At 41.7% G+C, this 18703-nt stretch overlaps 1 protein-coding gene across 9 annotated transcripts in view; it reads left to right on the forward strand.

Moving 5' to 3' along the window:
* Positions 1-18703, forward strand: part of LOC309349831 (uncharacterized protein) — a 129765-nt gene that overhangs the window by 24193 nt on the left and 86869 nt on the right. The window contains exon 3 of one of the 9 annotated variants that reach the window (XR_014160197.1): positions 15398-15464. The exons of the other annotated variants lie outside the window; for them this stretch is intronic. The gene's annotated coding sequence lies outside the window, so the exon portion shown is untranslated. Of the gene's footprint in view, positions 1-15397; positions 15465-18703 lie in introns of those variants that run through there. 9 annotated transcript variants of the gene reach the window in all.

Below are 18703 nucleotides of genomic sequence, written 5' to 3' on the forward strand. Positions count from 1 at the left end.
TAGTCAAATTCCTTCTTAGCGAGTCTGCCAGACTTCCATAGCTAAAGGTAGGGCCTATAGAATATTCCAAATCTTGTTTTACACTCCTGCCAAATCCAAAGGCCCCAGAGGCTCCAATCTCCACCTGACTCAGATTCAAATCCCAAAAGTTATTTGATCCCCACATAGGGTGATCTCTCAATCTTTCATTTTCCAAACCAAGCCAGGCTTTCATCTCCAAAAACTGGCTTCTCCTAGTTGCAAACGTATAAGGCCTGAAGTTGTAATCCACCATTTGCCTCTGTAGGGTTATGACTCCCCCATGCATCACTTTAACAACAGCAACTTTCTCCTTCTCTGGTTCTTCAATTCGTTTAGTTAAAAGAGATTCCTGTGCCGGGTTCCTGTCTACTTCTTTACTGATGCCCACTTTTCCCAAAATTTCAACATTGGTAGCCATGACGTTTATCTATTCTTGCAGCTTTCCCAGCAGATAAAATGTCCTATTCAGTTCAGACGCGACTTCCTTCTCATCCGCCATCCTTGAAATATCCAAGGTCAAAGCTAGTTTCTCAGAGACTTTATCTTTAAAATCAATTTCCCAGCTGCATCCTTGCAACACTATCCCAAAACTCCCTCTAGAGGGACACAGTTTCCATTTACACTCCTTCTAGCACAGTCCCAAAAGTCCCAAACGTAAAATTGTAGCAGTTGCCTTCCTTCTTTTTAAACACAGAAACACAGAAACTGACAATAGCAACAAAGTCCTTCTTTTGTATCTTGACAGCTAGCTGTCAAATTTATCTCTTCACCCTCCACGGGCTCTCGCAGACCGCTCCCGGGTTTAGGGAAGTGGCGCTTCAATTCCCCAATTTTGACCTTCTCCTGCAGGCTTCCCTGCTTCCAAAAAGAGTATTGATAGTAGTTTCAATCAGTGGAGTTTTAATCCTTTAGGTAAGACTCTCCACAACCTTGGTTAACAAGTTCTTTGCTTCAGTTTATTTACAGAAAGGGGAGGTGGACTTCCTGTTTAGACCTTCCCCGATCGGTACCAATTTAAAAGTACTTTAAAAGTCCAATTTCTGTTCTACTCACGGGTTGTTGTTTGAAATCCAATTGTCCACAAGAAAAAGTCAGCGCTCTCTGGCAATGGCTACGCGGCTTCACTCCATAAAAAATAGTGGTCGATTCAAAACACCGTGCCGCTTACCCCACGTCACTTCGGAACCCCAAAAAAGGGGTTTCCCTGCGGGTAGGGGGGGCGCTCCTGGTGTCAGCCGAATCCCATGTTCCCAGGCTTCCTCTGCCTGGGATTTTTAAAGGGTCTCCGCCTTCACCGCGGCGGCACGACCCGAATTCCACGGAGCGGGTTCCTCTCAATCAGAGGAGCACCGCCATTGCCGATGGCGCTAACCCGGAAGTCCGAAAAAGACGCCTGCTTCTTGGGAGAAAAGCAATGACAAATCTAGACAGCATCTTAAAAAGCAGAGACATCACCTTGCCGACAAAGGTCCGTATAGTTAAAGCTATGGTTTTCCCAGTAGTGATGTATGGAAGTGAGAGCTGGACCATAAAGAAGGCTGATCGCAGAAGAATTGATGCTTTTGAATTATGGTGCTGGAGGAGACTCTTGAGAGTCCCATGGACTGCAAGAAGATTAAACCTATCCATTCTTAAGGAAATCAGCCCTGAGTGCTCACTGGAAGGGCAGATCCTGAAGCTGAGACTCCAATACTTTGGCCACCTCATGAGAAGAGAAGACTCCCTGGAAAAGACCCTGATGTTGGGAAAGATGGCAGGCACAAGGAGAAGGGGACGACAGAGGACGAGATGGTTGGATAGTGTTCTCGAAGCTACCAGCATGAGTTTGACTAAACTGTGGGAGGCAGTGGAAGACAAGAGTGCCTGGCGTGCTCTGGTCCATGGGGTCACGAAGAGTCGACTAAACAACAACAATAACTATGGCAATCTTGCACCTGATTAAATTCCTTGTCTATGAAATTATTTGAGTTATTATAGGAGCCATGCCTTCTATTTTATGTGATGCCCTGCGCTCAAGCAAGCCACCATGTTCATTCTCTCTCTTCATTCTCACACAGTTCCTCCCGCACCCCGCTTAAACTAGCAAAACAGGTACAAATCCTGGCACCATAAACTGCCCCCAAATTTGACCCAATGAACCTCTTGGCTAAACAGGAGCACTCTGAGGGACTACACAGGGAGAAAAGTGATGGTTGATGTACTTACTACAGCTTCCCATCTTCAGTCATTAAAGGTTTCCTCAAGCATAACCACAATACTGAAAATCATTCAGCAGAGGTTCTCCTTCCATGCTGGCAATGATCACTTCAGTAATGTTCCAGTAAACACTGAATTACAGTCAGTGTCTCCTAAAAGACTCCCTCTTAAGATGATACCTTGTGTGATGAATATCTTTCTGCCTTCTTGGGTTATTACTCTCCAAGCTTGCGTTAACATTTGTTTGTTTTAACTGGTTCCTGTATGCCACACAGGCTTCTTAAATTGCCACAAAAACAGGGTTTTATTGCACTAGGCAAATATTTGGAACCTGCTAATAGCTGTGGCGTTTGCATTCCCTACGCTCTCTCACTGTAAAGGAAAACAGCAGCTAACAATATAAGACAATTGTTAAAATGCCTGAGTAGCCAAGAATAGTTTTATAATACAAAAACACATGTCCCCTTACAAGGCAGGCTGCGGGCTGATGAATCAAAACAACATACCTTCTGAAATGCTGGATGCAATTCTCACTCCATCTGTTATGGGTGAATCCCAAACCATGGGAACATCTGGGTATCACATGCTCCAACTTCCCCAAGCTTTATCAGCAATGGTCCCATTTTGTCCCTGCTTTTAATCTTTCTTTTCTTGTTTTGGAGAGGGGTGAGATTTTGTTGAAAAATAGACACTGGGATCCCACAACTCTGCAATCTGAAATGGTTCCCATTGGGATCAAGGATGAGAAAATAGGCAAACAAACTTAACATTTAATGCAGTGTGTGGTCCAAGAAAATCTGAAAGGGAAAGGTTACAACTCTGTTTTGCCACCTTATCCTACAAATGAAGTTTTGAAATAAAGCAGCAGTTGGCCAGGAAATCAACAGCTGAACTGTCTGAGATACTGCCACTTTGTTTGTCAAGCATGCCACATTTGTTTGCACTTTAAAACTAACTTTTGTGTAACATCCAACATTCCAAAGAAGGGTTGTTGTTTTTTTTAATGAGAAGTAAACCACTTTGTACTAATGTTTATTATTGCTCTCACTGTGGCATCATTATAAACCTGTTGCTAATGAAAGTGATGCTTAGCATATTTACTCCTCAGTGGTGACAGTTCATGCTCCAAACAGTAAGACATTAAGAGCTTTGACAGTGGAACGGACAGGCTTGGGAGGTGATGGACTCTCCTTCCTTGGAGGTGGTTAAGCAGAGGTTGGATGGCCATTTGTCATGGATGCTTTAGTTGAGATCCCTGCATCACAGGACTAGATGATGCTCGGGATCTCTTCCAACTCTGCAATTCTGTGCCTATGATTCAAGTATCTGATGGGGTGCAGAGGCTGCATTTGCTGGCCACATACTTGTCTTTCTCTGTTAAGACTATAATATCAGCTCTGCCTGTACCCAAGCCAGTTCATCCGCAAGGGAAGATCAGCTTAGCCTCAGCTGGATATAAATCCCAGTTTGCAACTCATCACTTTCTTCTAAAGCTGATCTTCCTCTACTCTCCTTTTGTGTCTCTTGTCTTCTTAGTTTTTAAGCCTGAGGGTAGAGCCCCCACTCTCTTTTAACGTGGGTGGTGCTGTGGGTTAAACCACAGAGCCTAGGACTTGCCGATCAGAAGATCAGCGGTTCGAAACCCTGCGACGGGGTGAGCTCCCGTTGCTTGGTCCCTGCTCCTGCCAACCTAGCAGTTCGAAAGCACATCAAAGTACAAGCAGATAAATAGGTACCGCTCTGGCGGGAAGGTAAACGGCATTTCCATGTGCTGCTCTGGTTCGCCAGAAGCAGCTTAGTCATGCTGGCCACATGACCCGGAAGCTGTACGCCGGCTCCCTCGGCCAATAAAGCGAGATGAGTGCCGCAACCCCAGAGTCGGTCACAACTGCACCTAATGGTTAGGGGTCCCTTTACCTTTACCTTTTTAAGCTGATGTGGGAGAAAATATTTGTCTGACGTGTGAGATGAAAATATAGTTGAATGACATAATATGTACATGAGACTGGCATTCTAACTCTATGTAACTGGGACCTTCAGTGGGTCTTACTTCAGAATAGACATGGGGCTTATCCATACTTACCTTTCCTCCGCTCTTTCCAGACATAGCCTGCACTTTCAAGCTTCATGTCCAAGTGCGCTTTTTCTTTGCTCCTGAACTTTCCCCATGAAAACCGGCTCTTTAAAGCTCCGTTGGAACAAATGGCTAACCCAGGAAAACCCAAATTGATATTTGCTCTGATTAAGTGCTAAAGGGCAGGGCAAAAGCTAAGTGTAGATAAGCCTCTGGTTAGGATGATAGCCACAGTCCTATCAAAACGATTCCTCAATGTTTAGCTCCTCAAGTCACCAAGTGCTGGGTCTAAAACCCTCCAGTCAAGTTCCAGCCCTCTAAACCAGCTCCTGTCCAAACCTGTCATCCTCATTATGTGCCTCAGGGCTATATTTCCAATTACTGTATTAGAATCATAGAGGTCCCCTTATTCTACTACTGCCTGCATATGTTGGGGAAATCTTTTAGGATTTCCAGATACGAAGTTCTTTTCAACAGTTTGTTGCCTTAATGCTTATATACTTTTACAAGGCAAAAAGCCACTGTTCCACACACAATTTAATTCCATATGTTTTCTTTACATATGTGAGAAATAAGTGGTAATACGACAAAACAAGCAATGAGTGGACGGATGCAAATGCTCATTCTGCATGAAATGGGGAGAGTCCTCCTAGCTATATTCCTTTCGCATGCTCCCTGTTGTGTACTTACCATGTGGTTATACATCCTGATTGTTGTGGATTTCCTTAAATCTAGTTCAGCCATATAAAAATGCTCTAAGAGGTGCCCTCTTGAAGAAGGGACCACAAAATATTATAAGATCCGTTTATGCTTCCTGGTGTAACAAGTCTCATTTTCCCTTTTCTGGGTTTTTTTTTTTTTCCAATGCTTGTATTTCAAATAGTCATCTAGCATAGCAAAGTTGTTAGCGATTATTTGTCAGCTTTGAAAATGTGAGACCACTGCACCATATAATTCCAGTCCATGCTTTTCAAATACCTTTCCCAACAGCTATGGATGGTGGGGATCGCTGCCTGAGGGATTTTGTTGTTGTTGGTTTGTTTTGCTTAGCAAGCATCCTAGGCAGGAAAGGAATTCTCTATGCATTGTGAATTCCTCTTAAAATTTAGTAGAGGACCTTATGGGAAAATACCACAGATTCCAGAAGACATCATAAATGGGGACTGGTGGAGCCTTTTCCTTCATATTTTGCTGGTCATCCAAAGGTCATATACCAGATGTAAAATTGACTATTTGAAGCATGGACTGCTGTACCCTCATTGATCTGCATACATGCCAGTGTCATGCATGACAGGGCTCTGCATTTTTACAGAGTTAGCAGCTCATGCCTTCTGCATATTTGTGTATGGATTTGGATTAACTCAAATTAGGGTTGTATGGCACATACTATGAAGATGATGATGATCATTTATATAGCGCCATCAATGTATATTGACAGAACTGCTCAATGCCTACTTTGCCTCTGTCTTCACCCAAAAGCAAAGCAGAGCCCAACCTGGTGATAACAGAACAAACAATGCAAGGATGGAGCTGCAGCCCAATATGTGAAAAAAGGTGTTAAGGGAACACCTAGTGACTTCAAAAGAATTCAAATATGAGCTGCACTCAAGAGTACTAAAGCACCTTAGGGATGTAATCTCAGAGTATTTGAGAATTATTGGAGGTCCCTGTAGATGTCCCCATCTTCAAAAAGGTGACAGGGGGAGGAGAGGGAGAAGACCCAGGCAACTACTGTTAGGTCAGCTTGATGTCAATACCAGGAAAGGTCCAAGAACAGATAATTAAGCAGTTGGTCTGTGAGTACTTAGAAAAGGGATGCTGTGATTGCTAAAACCCAGCATGGGTTTCTCAAAAGCAAGTTATGCCAAGCCAATCTAATTTCTCTTTTTGGTAAAGTTACAAGTTTGATAGATCAGGGGGATGCTGTAGGCAAAGTATATCTTGATTTCAGTAAAGCTTTTGACAAAGTACTCCATGATATTCTTGTGGAGAAGCAGGTAAAATGTGGGTGGGATGAAGTAAGTATTAGGTGGATTTGTAGCTGGTTGACTGACCCAACCCAAAGTGTGCTAAGTAATGTTTTCTTGTCATCCTGGAATAAGTACCAAGTGGGGTGCTGCATGGTTCTGTCCTGGGCCTGTTGTTGTTCAACATCTTTATAAATGATTTGGATGAATGAAGTGAGGAATTGCTCATCAAATTTGCAGATGACACTAAATTGGGAAACAGAATTGGGATTCAAGATGACCCTGACAGATTGGAGAACTGGACCAAAACTGACAATATGAATTTCAGTAGGAATAAATATAAGGTTCTACACTTAGGTAGGAAGAACCAGATGCACAGATGTAAGACGAGGGACACTGACTTGCCAGTAGTAAATGTGAAAAGAATCTAGGGGTCTTAGTAGACATGAGTCAACAGTGTGATGCAGCAGCAAAAAACCCTAATGCTATTGTAGGTATAGTGTCTAGTTCAAGGGAAGTAATAGTCCCACTCTATTCTGCCTTGGTCAGGCCACACCTGAAGTACCGTGTCCAGTTCTGTGTGCCACAATTTAAGAAGGATGTTTACAATGTGTGGGGGACGATGGCCAAGATCATCAGGGCCTGGAAACCAAGCCTTTTCAGGAACAATTGAGGGAGTTGCGTATGTTTAGCCTGGAACAAAGGAGACTGAGAGGAGATATGATAGCCAACTTCAAATATCTAAAGGACTGTCACATGGAGCAAGCTTGTTTTTTTTCTTTCTCCAGAGGGCATGACTCAAACCAATGGCTTCAAGTTACAAGAAAGGAGATTCTGAGTAAACATCAGGAAGAACATTCTGACAATAAGAGATGTTTGAACTCCCTCAGGAGATAGTGTACTCTCCTCCCTTGGAGGTTTTTAATCAGAAGTTGTATGGCTATCTGTTGTGGATGCTTTAGTTGAGAATCCTGCATTGCAAGGGGTTGGGCTAGATGACCTCAGAGCCCTTTCCAATTCTATAATTCTATGATCCTGTAACTTCTCGTTGCAGATGTGCTGGATAGGAGGAGAAGCCCAGTACTTGCTGAGGCTCATTCTCATGATTTTCCACTATGATTAGCATCATGTCCAAGCCAGCCATAAGATCACCAGCAGTTTTGCAGCCATTCCACCTAGTCTACACCATACCCCACATATGACCTGTACTAGAAATAGATGTCATAATAGGATTAAAGTGAGCTCTTCAGAGACCCTGGAGATTTCAGATAAATGGCATAAACAGGATATAGTTTTATTTTTAAAAATAAGGAAGTACTTACATGGCTGCCCAACCTGGTCTAGTTGCAGCCCATTGCTATTTGTTTGTTTGGCAGGGGATTAAAACTTCAGGGCTTGATAAATTTTGGCTGCTGCTTCAAGCAGTGCTGGAGCTGCAATAAGAAGAACCTGCCCAGTGCTGTGCCTCAGAATGATTCAGTGTGAATGATACTGCATGGTGAAGTGACATCACTGTAAAGGACATTTTTCATGAAAAAAAGATGGCCGCTCACACTGGATGGGGTCAAGGTGCAACTAACATAGTCCGGATCCAATGCAGTGTTTGATTTTGATATTATTTTGATATTATTTTGACATTAGGAGAAGCTGTATTTAATTTTGAGAAGTAGTTTCTAGTAAATAACTTTATAATTGTTATTATACAGCCTATTACGTTTACGTGTTTTTTCAAGTGTTTCTAAATGTTTCAGAAATTAAAGGTTTCCCGAGAAGTCATTTATTAAGGCCCCTAGTGTGTGTGTGCATTTTTAAACTCAGTGAAGTTTGGCTTTTAAAAGTGTGCAGTGTTATAATATTAAGATATAATAAACTATTACATTCATTGACAGTTTTTCTTTGGACCCCCCAGGCATGTGGGTCTCCAATCAGAGGATTACTGAGAAACCTCAGATATATAACAAAGTCTATGTTCTAGTAAATATTTGTAAAGCAAAAGCCTGGGAAGAACCCACAGTATATTTTACTGCTGATAATTTAATAAATCTGTGGCATGTCTGAAATTTGTATTGTAAATGTTGGAATGTGTGAAATGATGTTGCATTTAGAAGTTAGCTGGCAAAGATGAGGTGTGTGAATGATGTTTGTAATTCCAAAATGTATAACTTAAATCTATATATTGAGAATGATTGTCTTCCTCTCTCTGAAGGATGCATAATAATAATAATAATAATAATTTATTATTTGTACCCCGCCCATCTGGCTGGGTTTCCCCAGCCACTCTGGGCGGCTTCCATAAAAACCAGAAATACATTAAAATATCACAGATTAAAAACTTCCCTGAACAGGGCTGCCTTAAGATGTCTTCTGAATGTCAGGTAGTTATTTATCGCTTTGACATCTGATGGGAGGGCGTTCCACAAGGCGGGTGCCACTACCGAGAAGGCCCTCTGCCTGGTTCCCTGTAGCTTTGCTTCTCGTAATGAGGGAACCGCCAGAAGGCCCTCGGCGCTGGACCTCAGCGTCCGGGCAGAACGATGGGGGTGGAGACGCTCCTTCAGGTATACTGGGCCGAGGCCGTTTAGGGCTTTAAAGGTCAACACCAGCACTTTGAATTGTGCTCGGAAACTATATAGATGCAGTGGAAGTACCTAATGGAACAAATAGGTGAAATATACTCGGAGTCCTGGGTCTCTACAAAAAAAGAGCTGGGACACTCAGAATTCTAGCTTGAAATCAGGGGTTGCACAATTACATCATAATCAGCCACATGCGGCTTGTGAACCGGGATATTGCTGGCTCCTTTGTTAAAATATCTTATGAAGAGAACTCCTCAAAAGGAAGGAGCAGAAGAAAATAATTTTACACAATTTGGCAAAATTAGAGCAAAGAGAAACTTTAAACTTTAAAAACGTGTATTTTAACTGACACTGTACTAACAAACTTATTCATGGAATAAGCCAGAAAAGGCATGATCCCACCCACCTCTAAGCATTTCTATAGTTCAGCTGCTGCTTGTTTTAATGGGCAGTAACCAGAACAGAGCTCAGTGGCACCTAAGGCTTCATGTATCTGAAATTCTTGCTATTATAGACAACAGACAGTTGTGTAAACAGCTGATTACATCCGTGGAATGTTTGCTCCCTGTGTTTAACGGATGGCATACTCTCAGTCACAGTAGTTTGTTTGCCCTGAAATTAAGCAATAATGATTGAGATGCAGAGCATTTCCTGGGGATTAATGACCAGTTGGGAGTAGTACTTGGCCTGAAGTGTAGCCTTTGGCCATTAACCCCAGCTGGCCATTAAATGTAAAGGAAATGCCATGCCTTAAGCTCTTGCTTGTTATAACACAAGCATATAGAGGACGCACACACACACACACACACACACACACACACACACATACATATCTGCAGGTATTTGTTTGCTATCAGTGGTTATGTTTCATATGGAGGTTTACCTGCCACTGCTGTCTTAACATAATGCAAAAGGAGTGTCCGAAAGAAAAGATATTGGGTTGCAACAAGTGAGGGATTTGCCTCTGTAAAAAGCCCTTCTCGCAGGTTGGGATCCCTGTTTCTCACTAATCCCTCATATCCAAAAATACTCATATCCAAAAAAATAATTTAAAAATAAAAAATAATCCCTCATATCCAAAAATACATATATAAAAAAATGGGGGGAACCCTCTGGACTCGGTTGAGATACAGTGCCTGAGACTGCAATCGGTAACAGCAAAAATCAGATGCCCTGACTGAGGATCATCTAGTCCCACCCCCTGAAGTGCAGGAATATACAGCTGTCTCATACGGGAATCAAACCTACAACATTGGTATTATCAGCACCACACTCTAATCAGCTAAGCTACCCAGGCTCTGCACAAGCGTATGCACTTTCCATTAAGGCAAGACCACTGGGGTTAACAATATAATCTACCCGGTGTACTTTTCAGTGCCAAATCTATATAGAGGCAGAATTACCACCGAGCCCTTATAATATATGGTTTTCTTTCTGAAAACAATAAGCACCTGGGACAGAAAAAGATTCCACAAAGATTTATTGGGATTCCCACCACCACTGGTGTGCTTCATTGTCTCAGCGACTGTTAATGTATTGGGGTAAAAATTGTCCTATGTGGATTTTCCAGCAAAAGGGAAAGTAGATAAATGCCCTTCTTCTGACACAACAGAAGCAGAGTGTTAAGTGTAGGCTGTAAAGAGGTAAATCTGACACTCAGCTCAAGCATGTTAACTGAGGACCCGAAGCAAGTTGTTTTCTCTCAGCCTCAGTTGTGCATCTCTAAAGTGGGAACAATAATGTCTTATCTCACCAGGTTGTGGGTATAAATAAGCAATGGAGATGTTATCACCCCATACTTAAGGACAGGCTATAAATCTAAAAATAAATTGGTATCATAGACCTTCAGAGCTGGCAGAACAGCTTTTGTCTTTTAGCTTTATTCATTTGCTTTGGTGCAATGTAAAACTATGTTTGACACTGATGTGATTTAAGTATGACTCTCTTGTAGTAAATGTATACTTTTAAATAAATATCTTTAAGTACCTTGCATCATGCAATGTCTGGGCTTGGAAATTTAAAGTCAGTAATGGCAACACACCAAAATTTGATGTAGTTGTGGCTTTTGCTACAGTTAAATACTTTTGGTTTCCTTTATCACTGAGGCTGCAATCCCAGCCCCACTTATCAGGGAGTACATCTGACTGAATTCAATAGGACTTACTTCTGAGTAGCCGTGGTTATAATTTTGCTTTGATAAGCTAATTTATATGTATGGGTGCATTTTTAGAAATCCCTATAATTTATGGGTGAGGAACTCATGGCTCTCCATATATTTTTGGACTACAACTTACACCATCCTTGGCTATGGGGTTGATGGGAATTGGAGTCCCACAACATCTGGCTGGCCACGGGTTCCCTACCTCTGCTTTGGTTAAGTAGTTATACAGTTAACCTCATCATAGTAGGGAAGACTGTGACTAGATGACCTGTGTGCCTGCTCAGTCTGCTGTTGTGGTGCTAACCGTAAATGGGTAACTTCAAGAGGGGGAAGGGAAGAGTGGGGGAGGAACAAATTCAGGTACTAGTTCTTAAAATTCTTAAAATTACTTAATTCTTAAAATTACTTTAAGATTTAAACTCTTAAAGGTGGCCTCTAAATATTGAAAGTAAGTAAACCGAATAAATGATGGAAACAGTTCAGGGAGAAAGGAGCCAAATGGAAATACCTTTTCAACAGAGCCAGTAGAAATGGAATAGCCCTGCTTTCCATCTTCATCTGCTGCAGCCTGATGGAATACAATTCCAAAATTAATTTTTAAAATGCTAGAAATTAAATGAGCATTCAGGTGAAGAACCCACACAACTGGGGGAATCCTCTCCTAGTTCAGATTCCCTCTCTGGATAGGCCAATCACTATCTCCTAGGCCAATTCACCTCTCAGGATTATTGTGAGGATAAAAGGTGCGGAATCATATACAAGCACAACCTCCTTGGAGGGGTGAGATAAAATAATGTAAGAAATACAGTGGTACCTCGGGTTACATACGCTTCAGGTTACAGACACTTCAGGTTACAGACTCCGCTAACCCAGAAATAGTACCTTGGGTGAAGAACTTTGCTTCAGGATAAGAACAGAAATCGGGCTCTGGTGGCGTGGCAGCAGCAGGAGGCCCCATTAGCTAAAGTGGTGCTTCAGGTTAAGAACAGTTTCAGGTTAAGAACGGAGCTCTGGAACGAATTAAGTACTTAACCAGAGGTACCACTGTAGTTGTTATAATGTGGCCAGAAGAAACCATTGGTGGCCATATACAGAACTGATCCTGCAACCACATCCCATAGTGTGGTTAATTGTCTGCTTGTGTTCCTGCACATGCTTTTTTCGTTAGGATAGATGGGGTTGGGGTTCTGTGTAGCTCTTGTGTAGATCCGCATTGTGAAGAAAGTAATGATGTACTTGCAGCGAAGAGGGCCTTCACCGCTCAGCTGCTGATACTAAACAGCAACTCAGGAGTGGTGTGGGCTTGCTAATATTCTAGTTGCCGACATCAGCCTTCACCAACCTGGTGCCTCCAAATGTTTTGGACTACAACTCCCATCAGCCCCAGTAAGCACTGCGGACACCAGGTTGGCAAAGGATGGCTTACATATTGATGGTGGCAGAGAGGGTTTGCTGGGAAGTGCAGGTGCTTTCATGGTGTGCCTACACAGTTATCCTGGGAGACCAGCATGAGCTTGAATTGTTATGAAGCAGTCCCCTGCCTTTGATGGCTGCTCTGTGACAGTAACTCAGCTGTGCAGCCTGCATGCCCATTTTCGTGTATTACCAACTCAGGGTATGGCTCATGCAATATCCAAGCCAATCCGTTCCCCATCACTCTGGCATAGCAGTTTCTTTTTTAACTATATGGCTGGGAGACCATTTCTCTTAGAATACAGGTGTAGCAGAGATGGGTTGTAGCCATCAACAAGAGATATTTTAACCTCACAAATCTGTGCACGTCTACTTGGTTAAATGCATATTGGGTTCAATGGGACTTATTCCCAGGTAAGAATATATAGGACTGCAGCTTTAATTCTTCTGAATGCCTTGTCTTAAGTTGAAGACCTGAGTTCCAACACTTGCATTGTTTTAAAGAACTCATTTGTCTAATGAAAAGTTCACCTGTCCTGCAGGCCACAATCAACAAACAAAAGAGTTAAGTCTGCTGAAATGAATGTCTGTGTTGGATTCTGGCCATAGGTCTATTCGCTGGAAAGTAGATACCATGGCGTGCCAAGAGGAAGAAGCATTGCAGGCAGCATCAGTGTGAAGCTTGCAAAGTCTCACTTTGTTTTCAGTATGAACTGGCTCATGGAATATCAGCAGTGGCATTCTGTGCTTCTTGTTTACTCGTGGAAAGGTCAAAGATATACCTTGCACAGCTACCATATATGGCTAGAGGGCTATTAGTTCGTGGGCATATTTCCCTCTCCCTGTAGCTTTTGTGTTTGTGTAAAACATCAAAGCACTAAAATATGCATCCTCATTGAGTTCATTGACGTTGATATGCAGGGTGGTCTGTAAATACTTTAAAGCTTTGCGTATTGTATAAAGTTACAAGGGTGCTCTCTCTGGCATCACTTGCATTTGGATGTAAGTCCCTTTTATTTGAAATGAAGTCAGCATTTTCTGAAAATAGATAAGGCATTTATTCCACAGGGAATAGGAAGGTTTTTTTGGAGCAAATTGTAAAGGAATTCCTTAGGTTGGTTCAGCTCTATAGAAAGTGATGTGAACTGCATACAGTATGCAAATTAAATGCTTTCTTTCCTCTCTCTCTCTCTCTCTCTCTCTCTCTCTCTCTCTCTCTCCAAACAACAGTAATCTAGGACACTCTGTTTTATAGCCTAGTCTCATGAGCCAAAGCTGTCACAAAGAAGGAAGGGCGTGGCAGGGGAAGGCTTAGGGGGATTTGCTCATGCCCCATTCTGTGAGCTTTTTGGAACAGGACACAGTCCCAGCCGATTTTGCATGCTGAAATGTATAGTGTTGTTGTTTTGAAAAGAGCAACAGTTGGCCAAAAGCTATTTCCAATTGGGTTGTTCACACCTTACATTCAACAACTGCAATATCTGTGCACACAAATAGTTGACTGTATACTCATACAGTTATTTCATGTAACATTCAGTGAATGTCTATTCAGTGTATCTGTGTCGTTGAGCTGTACACATCAAGTGCATACTCTCTCACACAAACACTTGTACATGTGTAGAGACAGCTTGTGCCTGCTTACATTGTAACGTGAAAAGGCCCAATGTTCCATTTATTTAGGTCAGTAGTGGCTAACCATTTTTGCAAAAATACTGCAAGTCAAATTCAAAGCATGTGATAGTGCTTCTCTTGTGCTTAGGTGAAACCCTGGTCCCTTGGGATGGTTTTGTTGTTGTTTAGTCGTTTAGTTGTATCTGACTCTTCGTGACCCCATGGACCAGAGCACGCCAGGCACTCCTGTCTTCCACTGCCTCCCGCAGTTTGGTCAAACTCACGCTGGTAACTTCAAGAACACTGTCCAACCATCTCGTCCTCTGTCATCCCCTTCTCCTTGTGCCCTCCATCTTTCCCAACATCAGGGTCTTTTCCAGGGAGTCTTCTCTTCTCATGAGGTGGCCAAAGTATTGGAGCCTCAGCTTCAGGATCTGTCCTTCCAGTGAGCACTCAGGGCTGATTTCCTTAAGAATCGAGAGGTTTGATCTTCTTGCAGTCCACGGGACTCTCAAGAGTCTCCTCCAGCACCATAATTCAAAAGCATCAAGTCTCTAGTCTAGAGGATTAGATAAATTCATGGAGGATAAGGCTGTCAGTGGCTGCGAGACAAAGTGCATGTTCTCTGCCTCCACAGTTGGAAGCAGTATGCTTCCGAATACCAGTTGCTGGAAGCTGTAGATGTTGCACTCAAGTCCTGCTTGCAGGCTTCCCATGGGCATCTGGTTGATCATGCTGAGAATAGGAAACTGAACTAAATGGCCTGATTCAGCAGGGCTATTAATATCTTCTGAAGACAGGGAACCTGTGGTCCTCTGATTTTGTTGGATAGCAACTCTCAGCATCCCTGACCATTGGCCATATTGGTCAGGGCTGATAGGCACTGAGGTGCAGCAACATCTGGAGGCCACACATTTTCCAACCATGCTGTAATCTGCTAAGTAAGGAACCTGCACCAGCACTGGAAGGGAAGGTAGACATGTAGATCTAGCTGTGATTTACACAGGCTACTTGCCCTCTGGCTCCTACATAAACATGATGTAGCCTTGTGTATCTGTGCCACATGCTGGCTTGTGTTTTGCACATATGAGAATCATTTCTTGATATATATTCCCTGGAGCAATGTAACATATAATTCTGAGCTGATAACTCACAGATCTCAGGTGTGGCACTTCCAGTGGTTCAGATGCATGGTTCAAGCCATCCAAGAACACAGCATGTATAGTACTGAACCACCTGAACTACCCCTACAATAAGCTGTCATTTACATGCCCGATGAGAGTTGGATTTTTTTTTAATTCTCAAGTAAATATTATTTATTATTATTAAATAGATAAGCATTTAAGTAACAGGAACTCCTTTTTCTTTTTTGATTCAGCAAATATTTGACTGCCTTGAACTATTTTCCCACAAGAAAGAGATGACTGCAAATTTGGGAAAGGGAGGACTATCCATTTCTCATTATTTTAATAAATTTGATTTGTTTAAAAATGACATCAATTTCTTCGTGGGATAAGATTATAATTGCATTTCAAAGTAGTTCTCTTGAAACATTCTAGAACAGATTATGTTCTTAAAAACTCAGTTCTTTACTTTACAATGTTTTAACACCATTAAACCTGTGTTTGAAGTTACTAGGATTTGTTAAAAATTTGATAATGCCTAAGCAGATAAGAGATTATATGCTTTATGTATATATTTGAAGGGTTTATTCCAGCTCGGGCACTGTGCATTAATTGGCCACCTACAGTGAGCAATGTTTAATATTTGGAACTTTTTTCCCCCATGCTGGAATCTAGGCAGAAGACTCTGTAAGTATTACTTTAACTAAATTTGCTAACTTTCTGAAAAACATTTAAACACTGGTGTGCTACTAGTGTGTGTCATATTACATTAATCTCACTTCTAAAGACAGGTTGTATACATCTGTAATAAATACCCCTTCAGGGGATCACATGGAGATTAACTGAGAGAAATTTGCACTAAGTAATATAGAATACATCAGTAAACATTGGGGGGGGGGGACTTGCCTCAAGAGAACAGGTTAACTGTACCTTAGCTCGTGATTGTAGAATGTTAAACTATCCAATGGAAAGTTGTAACCATTTCAAATAGCTACCTGGTGTTTCACAATGTGATGAGCATAATACTATATATTTATGCTATTTTGATGGGACAGAAATAATTTATGAGAGAACCTAGACAGGATATTTGCTTTACTGGTAGAAGCTTTATTAAAACAATCTTTAAGCCACACATGGGCAGACATGGTCCTTTGGGGGGGGGGGGAGTCTTCATCATGGCCTGCATGGGTTTCCAAGCTGCCTCACTCTGACTTGCCCCTCCCAAATTTTGCTGTGACTCACCCAGGGCTGGTCTTACTATTAGGCACATTAAAGCAGCTGCCTCAGGAGGCAGAGACTAGGAGGCAGGGAATCGTAGTGAGATGCTTGAGGTGAGAAGTGCATGTGTGCTATGTGGACTTCCCTGTGTCACTGTTACCTTCAGGAGCAATGGACAATGCTTTCCTGGTGCCAGTGCTGAAGTAAGATTCAGCTGCTGGTCTCGTCAGCTTCTGTACATGGAATGGGTGCCACCATCTTGTCCTTTGCCTCATTCAGCAAAATACATTGAATGGCCAACCTAGATTTCCATTCACAGCTGGCTCCCCACCCCCAGTTTCTGGCTTGAGGGGACTGAGAAATAAGGAAGCATTTACTTCCCCAGCTAACAAAAGATATGCCCCAAACCGTTTTTACTGACCATTAAGGCAGTCTCCAGCAGAATGTCTGGCTCCATTTACTCTCGCTGTCCAAATCCCCAGTCTTACAATGATATATTATGTAATGACCATAGACTACTGCAGGGTTTTCCTAAAACAGTAGCCTTCAAGGTAGCAGCTGCTTTACAACAATAGAGATAATGTGGCTCTCTGACCTTCTTAACTAATGTTTTTGAATCAACACTGTGTAAAGTATTTTATTGCCATTATAACACAAACGAAACAGAAACATCTATATATTGAAATCAGCTGTTCCAATATGCTTTATGTGACCATTTCTGCAAAACAGTCCAGGGTTTTTGCTGTCCATAAAATACTAGTCCTATGTATATTTACTCAGAAGTAGGCCCCACTAAATTCTATGCTACTTACTTCCAAGTAAGCGCATAATCGGATTGCAGCCTTGCTCTTTAGTTGTATCCAATGGATACTTGAACTGTTGATTGAGCTCCAGCCAAACCACCAGTTTAATTTACAAGAGGAAACATGGAGTGTTTCCTATCTGTTTCAAATGCCAGTTTTGCAAGTCCTTTTAATGGGAATCAAATAAAAACAGCTCACATGATTTTGGCTTAATGTTGTAGCTGTTTCTGGAATGCTGCTATCATATCTTACTTTTATGCTCTAGTCAGATCCTAGGTGAAATAGTAGTCTAAGTGATTAGAAACACACACATCAAAACATTTTCAGCGCAAATCTGACTAAAACATTAACGGGATGTATGCTACTAATTTTTATTCAGTGTAGACCCATTGAAATGAATGGCCATGACTAAGTTAGGCCCATTAATTTCAGTGGATCAACTCTGAGTAAAAGTAGGTTGAATCTATTGAGTTCAATTCCTGACATTAGTTTGAGACTGACAACACCATGATTACATCATTTGGAATTAAACTATTCTGCCTGCATCATAGTGTACCACAGGTAAAGAAGATAGTTGTTGTGTTAGGTGCATGCATTTCTTATTAAAAGTAAGAAAAATGGAAAAGGCAAAGAAAGAAAAAATGTAATTCAGATTGCCTTTGATAGATTCTCCTCCTATCCCGCAGTTATGATAAAATGTTCTCCTTTTCTTGTTATCATCTCACTCTTTTGGCATTTGCTAATAGAATTCTTTCTCCTTTCTTATTTTCCTCTTAATAACCATATATGTCTTTTCTCAAACACATCAGCTTTTGACCCTCCTTGTTTATCCAGATTCACTAGGCTAGCTTAGTCTGTCTTTTCCTGTCCAACAAGCTCTCTCTAATTCCTTCTTTGCAGCACCTTCCCCCTAGATCACCAAAAAGCTTTCCTACTAACAGAAAAGCTGTTCTGGGGACTTTCAGCTTCACCCCACTTCCTGCTCCATTTCTGTTTCTTAGAACACATTAAGTATAGCTTATTAAATGTGTAGCAAAAAAGTAAGTTATGATTCTGGTACATGAACTCCTGCTAAAATCGCTTAAGGCTATATCTGCAGTGGTGAAATTCGGTAGTTTTATGCTCTTGCACCCTTCTTTAGTTACCTCAAAATGTGGTTAAGCCAGGCCTGCTATATTTGAGGTCCCTCCTGTTCATTTTTCCAGTAGGGTCCTTGATTTCTGCTTCAAAGTCTGGCCCTGACAGCACCACTGTAGCTATGTGCATCTTTCATGCTGAGACCAAAGACAATGTTCAGTTATCCTTTATCATGCCAGTGTTGCAAATGGTTACAAGGAAATCATTGCCAAAGGGTTAGTGGTTCCAAACTTAATGGAATAGATTGTGTGTGTGTGTCTTTATCTATATCTATATATCTATATCTATCTATAAATAGGACTGACTTGTATAAAAATAATAATAGAATAAAGTGGAAGCCACTGCAACGTCAAGCGTTATGTGGACACAATCCTTGTTACTTTAACGTAAGATATAAATCCA

The sequence above is a fragment of the Podarcis erhardii genome, assembly GCF_964252035.2.
Source record: "Podarcis erhardii genome assembly, chromosome: 9".
In the NCBI taxonomy this organism is placed as follows: domain Eukaryota; kingdom Metazoa; phylum Chordata; class Lepidosauria; order Squamata; family Lacertidae; genus Podarcis; species Podarcis erhardii.